Source organism: Propithecus coquereli, unplaced genomic scaffold (genome assembly GCF_000956105.1).
Source record: "Propithecus coquereli isolate 6110/MARCELLA unplaced genomic scaffold, Pcoq_1.0 Scaffold235, whole genome shotgun sequence".
Classification (NCBI taxonomy): domain Eukaryota; kingdom Metazoa; phylum Chordata; class Mammalia; order Primates; family Indriidae; genus Propithecus; species Propithecus coquereli.
Window position 1 is genome coordinate 708,828 of NW_012147897.1, and position 6,991 is coordinate 715,818.

Below are 6,991 nucleotides of genomic sequence, written 5' to 3' on the forward strand. Positions count from 1 at the left end.
GAAAATATGAATATAATCTATAATGTCAGAAAGCAAATCAGTGATTGCCTTTGGCTATGAGAAAGAGGTGGATTTTGTTGTGATGAAAATGTTCTATATCTTAATTGTGGTGGTTATTATAAAGATGTGTATATTTGTCAGAACTGTGAACTCTACATTTACGATGAGTGTTACTCCAATAATGAGAATATGTGTATTTGGAAACAAAAGTATAGAATGCAAGAGTTGCTCCACTTAAAATTATTTCCAGCGATATTATGTGGGGAATTTGTACTTCTTATTTCTGCAATTTGGGTTCTATTGGACTAAAGGTTTCCATTTCCGGAGTTGGAGACACAGTAAGGGCACAAGTAAAATGTAAGTTACACTCCTGCCTAGAAACCTTGATCTCCTCCAAGATTTAAGACCAGCTGGTAAGGAAAGAGGTCACTAACCTGACAGTGGTAATCAATCCATGATCATCCAGAAAAGATAGGGCTGCTGCTAAACAGTGAAGGAATGGAATATGTTCAGTATATGGTTAGTGCCCAAGAGGTTGACTGGTTGGTTCCTGGTAATTCCCTACAAATTTTGATGATGAATTAGCAAGTGCAGTAACCGTAGCCTGAGAAGGGCATTGTATTCAGTCATTTATACCCTTTGGGATTTAGGGCCTGGGTCACTCCACCATGAAAGACACCCAGACGGTAAAGCATCTAGGCTTTAGTAGAGGGGAATTTAGAATGGATTATACAGATGGAAGATGATAAGATCAGTTGAGGGTTCAAGAACACCTGCAATGGTGTCTGTTGTACTTAATTCACTAAGTTTTTAAATTTATGTCTTCTTGGTCAAATGACACAATGCAAACACTGGAGAAGCTATTCCCAACTGTTTAATATATGAAACAGTTGTATTTCAGTAATGCAAGTGTTCACAGTAATAAAATGATACAATGAATCACTCAGTCATCCTTATTTCGGAAGTAAGACACCAGCTCCCAGTTTCCAGGAGTTTTGTCTGCTATTAGAATACAGCTAAGCCCTTTTCCTGGAATTGTTTTGATTTGAATAAAGCTGCTTCACCCAGTTTATGCCTCTTGGAGATGGAAAGACCATATTCAGTGACTGATTGACTTACGGGTAAAAAAGACCTTATCTTTTTCCTCTTAGCTTTAATTTAGGCTTTAATTTGTCTGAAGGGCTATTCTAGTACCAGACTTTCCTTTAGCTTTGACTGAGGCCTCCATTGTTACTGCCTTGAATGACAAATTATCTTTTTAACCAATCAAGCTTCCTTCACATTTTTACAGATATTTTTCTTGAAAGTACATACACACACACACACACACACACACACACACACACATACACACACACACAAAAGAGAAGGGAAAAATAAAAGAAAGAAAAAAAAAACTTCCTGCATGCTAATCTTTATCTAAGAGTCCCTTTTCTAAATTCCTAATGAATGCTATCTTAAATAGTAGATCCAAACCAATAACTTCTGGAATAGATGGGTTCAAGGTTTCTTCCTCATGGAGGAGGTAAGTAAATGTCTTCTATATGTTAAGAAATATACCCATGGACATCTTTGAGGAAGATGAATAATGCCAACAATAGAAATATCCATTTTTTCCTCATGATTTATTAATATAATTCACAGATTTTTGTCCTGATTATAATGTGGAAGGATATGAGTCACATTAATCCCCACAGAAACTATGAGGAAGTCCTGGACAAAATAAAAGTCATAATTTTCTATAGGACAATGAAAGAATAATAGGTACCAGACATATTAAACTGAATCTCTGAGAGTGATTGATCATTTATATTTGAGATGAGTGCTACAGCAGCAAATCCCAAGCAAGATAAACATAAAAAGAGTTAACAAACACATCATAGTCAAATTCTGAAAACCAAAGAAAAAGAGAGAAATATTAAAAGCAGAGAAAAAAAGATATTCATATAGAGAAATAATGATAAGAATGACAGCCAACTTCTCATTAGAAACAATGCTATACTTAAGACAATAGGATTACATTTTGAAAGTATTGAGGGAAAAATTTGTCAACCTAGAATGAAAAATTGATCAAAATTATCTTTCAAAAGACAGTAAAATATATACATTTACAGATAATCAAAACCCGAGAAAATTTACAGCCATAAGACCTGCACACAATAAATGCTGAAGGAAGTTTTCCAGGCAAAAGTAAAATAATAAAAGTCAGAAACTTGTATGAGCAGGAAAAAATGAAGAATACCAAAAGGGGTGAATATGTGAGTAAATATAAACTATTTTTTTTATCTTTTATGAATTGTCGGAAGAGATACTTTATTATTTAAGAATTACGAAGTATTGAGAGATTTAAAACAGGTAGAAATATATACTTGATGATAATTATATACAGGATAAAAATGAGTTAAATGGAAGTGTATTGTTAAAAGTTTCTTGCATTATATATGGAGCAATGTAATATTAATTTATGGTGAACTCTGAAAAGTTAAGGATGCTTACTTCGAGGAACTATTATTAACAAGAAAAGAACAAATAAGTATAGCTAAAAAGCCAACAGAGGAAATAAAATGAAATACTGAAACACACTTGACTGAATTTGATTTAAAGATTTAAAAGAAATGAGGAATGCTATAATAACGAAAATGATTAGAGAAAACAAATAAGATAATTGTAGAAATAAACTAAATGTATCAATAAAATATTAAATGTAAATTGGCTACAGACCCGATTAAAAAACAGCACGTATCACAATGGATTAAAAATGTATGCTGATTATAAAAGTTACATGTGAAATATAAAGACAGGTTAAGGAGCTGTCTTCTGAGTTTTGCTCTCATGGGACAGCAGTTCCTACACCTCTGCCTGTCTCTCTAAAGAAATGATTTTCCTGAAATATTTCCTAGAAATTCCCAGAAGAGAGTCTGGTTCAAGACCACAGTTTTATCTCACTGGTTTCCACAAGGCCATGGCAGAGTTAGACTAGGAGGGACCAAAGGTTTTAGAAACCTGAACACATCAAGAAGAGTCTATCCAGAGATTAAGGAAAGGAGTTGAGGCTACCAAGAAATCACTTAACACCAAATTAACTGCTATATTATTTAGGTTCACATTTCTTTGTTTCTTTTTTCTTATGGTCAAGAAAGGTGTTTTTCCTTACCTTACTGATGAAATACAATTTACATAGAGTAAGATGAAGAAATATGTAGTATACAGCTCAATAGATTTTTATGTACACATGAAAACTAGTAACATTCATCCACAGGAATGCTAAAATCTCCAAATCTGATTATGAATTTGTCTTTTTAATTTCAGTTCTGTTGTTGGTTATTTTATGTATTTTGAAGCTTTCCTACCACATGTATATACGTTAGGATCTCTATGACTTCTTGATAGATTGACCTTTTCGTCATTACAAAATGCCCCTCTTTTTCTTGATGATAATGTCTTGCTTTAAAGTTCATATTCTTTAATGATAATAATATGGCCACATTGACTATGTGATTTATCTTTTTCCATCCTTTTACTCTTAACCTGTCTCAAGGAATCTGTGGTGTGTACATAAAAGTCGTGGCCAGCAGACATGGGACACCAAGGCTGAGAAGGCTCTGGCCTAAACTCATTTCTGTTTCCCTATGTGGCTAAATGGTAAGAGAAATAGAGCCATAACATAATGTTGTCTTACAATATGGCTTTATCTTCTGAAGTGTGCCTGAAACATGAATACTCTAAGGACTTGTAGAGGACATAAATAAGGGTGGCTGTAGTAGAAGCTCCAAAATTTTGATGTAGGTGGGGCTTAGAGGTAAAAAATCAAAATTGGATGCAATGGGCAGTGGAAGGAGCTATAATTTCCTGACAAGAGGAAATTTCACTTAAATTTGGAGAAGGAGCTATGAAAATTAAAAAGGCACTAAATTTCTGTTTAGCCATCCCTTAACACTTTTCACTCCACCTATGTATTGTTCATCTCAGAAATCATACGACTGAGCATTCACAGTGAAACAAAATGCTAGCCTCAGAACTCTATGTGGGATATGGATTAGAAAATAGGGCAACTCCTCTGATAGAAAGTTAAATTATTCGACTAAGCAAAGAATAGGAAGGCAGACATCTCAGGTCCAGTAGGTAATCAGTTCATGAATACTAGGGTCCTAGCCTCTAGACTAGAATCAGAAGAGAAGAAGAAAAGGCAGGTGAGATGACATTATGGCTTCAAGTTATTGGAAGAACTTTGGAATAGGGACTAGACAACAACCAAGTTATGCCAAATGAGTTATATGTAAATTGAAAAGGTAGTGATATATGGGGCAGTATAAGGTAGTACTTGGTTGGCACTCAGCAGGGGAATGAGACAGGCCTAGATTTAAATCCCTCACCAGTTATTTCTCTTTCCTAATTTATAAAACAGAGTTAAAAATAGTACCTGCCTCATAGGGGTGTCTGAGAATTAAATAGAATGATGTACATAAAGAATTTAAGATATCATCTAAAGGAAAGTATCCCTTGATTTTCATTCTTCTTAGTAAAATTTAAGACTTTTTATCAAGAAAAGCAATTTACTTAAAAACATTTGAGTAAATTTTCTATGTAAGGCACTGTACTTAGGAAACAAATGCATTGGGCCCTTTCTGATTATAACTACTGCTAATAGGAGGTTTATTATGTTTTAGACTGATTAGGGCTTTGCCAACTCTATCTCTTATCCTCATAGTAATTCCACTGTTTTACTATTTCCTGTTCATCAATAAGACCCATGAGGCTTCAGAGATAAATATATATTTTCAAGTTTACATAAAAAGTAGAACAAACTGATTTTGAAAACGACTATTTGAATATAAAAAATAGTCTAGCAAAATGTCTAGCACATAGTAATAGTTCCCAGTGCTCTCTTTTTGCCTCTCTCTTAAAAATGCCTAAACTTTTTTCTTTCTCCCCTCTCAGCTTGCTAAGGCTCAGACCACTGCTTACCTTCTTTACCCCTTGACCTGGTGAGGCAGATATTGACTATATACCTTGACTTTACTGTTTCAGAATTGGCTTCATTTGCTGGGTTTTGCTACCAACAATTGCTATGGGCCTTTTTACTTTTATTTGAAGTAATTTTGTCAGAAATTTGATTGAAATGTCTTATATTGATTACAATAGCTCTGGAGGTGACTAGAATGATGAATCTGGCCTGTAATAAAATTCAAGGTTTTGGCCTTCCTTGACATTTATATTACATACTGTATCCTAATTTGTATATTTTCTTTAGTAGAATGCAATTTCCTTGAAATATACACATTTTTAAATCATATTAATTAACATGAGATAGAAAGCATGATATAGTTTAAAAATCTTAGAATCAAGCAACATCTATTAGAATCTCATGTTTCTTCATAAAAATACATGTTTCTCATCTACTGGATGTCAGGCAGGTGGGGATGTTGGGGAACTTCCATGCCAATTCTGCTTAAAACCGCAAAGCAGCTAAGTAGAGCAAGTAGGTAGAATATGCACCAGATAGCTGAAACCACAAAACAGTTAAGCAGAGTTATAAGCCTGTCATGACTGTACTGCTTATTATAAACCTATCATAACTATACTGTTTGTTATAAGCCTATCATAACTGTATTGCATGTAAAAACTGCTGTTAATTGGCTAACTTTTAATCCTTTTACTAATTGGTTAACTTTTATGCTTGTCTGTGTTATTGGATAAGACTAACCCCCCCAAAAAAGTATAAAACCTGACAAAAACCGGGAAGAGGTGCTCAGAATTTGGAGACTTGTCTCCTCTGGGCCCACTGGCGTTAAGAGATTAAACACTGACTCTCCAACTCTCTGCGTACCGCTCGGTTATTCCCCGGGGACCAGTCACTGTAACACTTGCCGTAACGGGGAGGAGGAGGGGGAGGGGGAGGGGGAGGCAGGGACAGGTATATACATACACAAAGAGTGCAATGCGCACCATCCGAGGGATGGACACGCTTGAAACTCGGACTTGGGGGGGGGGGCAAGGGCAACACACGTAACCTAAACATCTGTACCCCCATAATATGCTGAAATAAAATAAATAAATAAATAATAAAAGGCAAAAAAAAAAAAGTACATGTTTCTTTGAGAAGGTAGTTAATGTCTCTATGCTTCCGTTTTCCCATTTGAAAAGCAGGGATAATATTGCCATGTGAGGATTGAAGGAAATAACAGACTTAAAACATCTAGCATAACGCAATAAAAATTAATCCCCACTCTCTCATTTTCCTATTTTCTCTTTCAACCTACTCTACTTTTCTGTCTTTCTTCCCCACACTTTAGCATCTAGGAATAAAATGAAGCATTTAGTTAATTAATTAGTTAATTAATTTTGCAATGATATGCAAAAACTAATGAGCAATCTGGGTAATTGCATTTTATACTTTATGTAATTCATTTATTAAATTTAATTGGAATTTTTAAAATATTTCATAAAGAACACTCTTTCATGCCTGTAATCTTAGTGACTCAGGAACCTGAGGTGGAAGGATTACTTGAGCCCAGAAGTTCTAGACCAGCCTGGTCAACATAATGGGACATTATCTCTAAAAAATTGAAAATAAATTTAGCTGGGTGTGGTGACAACCACCTATAGTCCCAGCTATTCAGGAGGGTGAGATGAGAGTATTGCTTGAGCCAGGATTTTGAGGCTGCAGTGAGCTATGATTGTACCAGTGCACTCCAGCCTGGGCATCAGAGTTAGACCCCTCTTCTCTAAATAAATAAATAATTATTCTTTTAAACTAATGCTTACCCTAACCTAAGATTTTCTGATAAGATACATTTTGAAAATACAGAGCTGATCTCATTATATCAATAAGTACACTGATGATGTCTTTTTTTTTTTTTTTTATTTCAGCAAATTATGGGTGTACATATGTTTAAGTTACGTGTGTTGCCCTTGGTTCCCCCCCACCGAAGTCCGTGTTTCAAATATGTCCATCCTTCGGGTAGTGCGCATTGCCCTCCTTGTGTATACA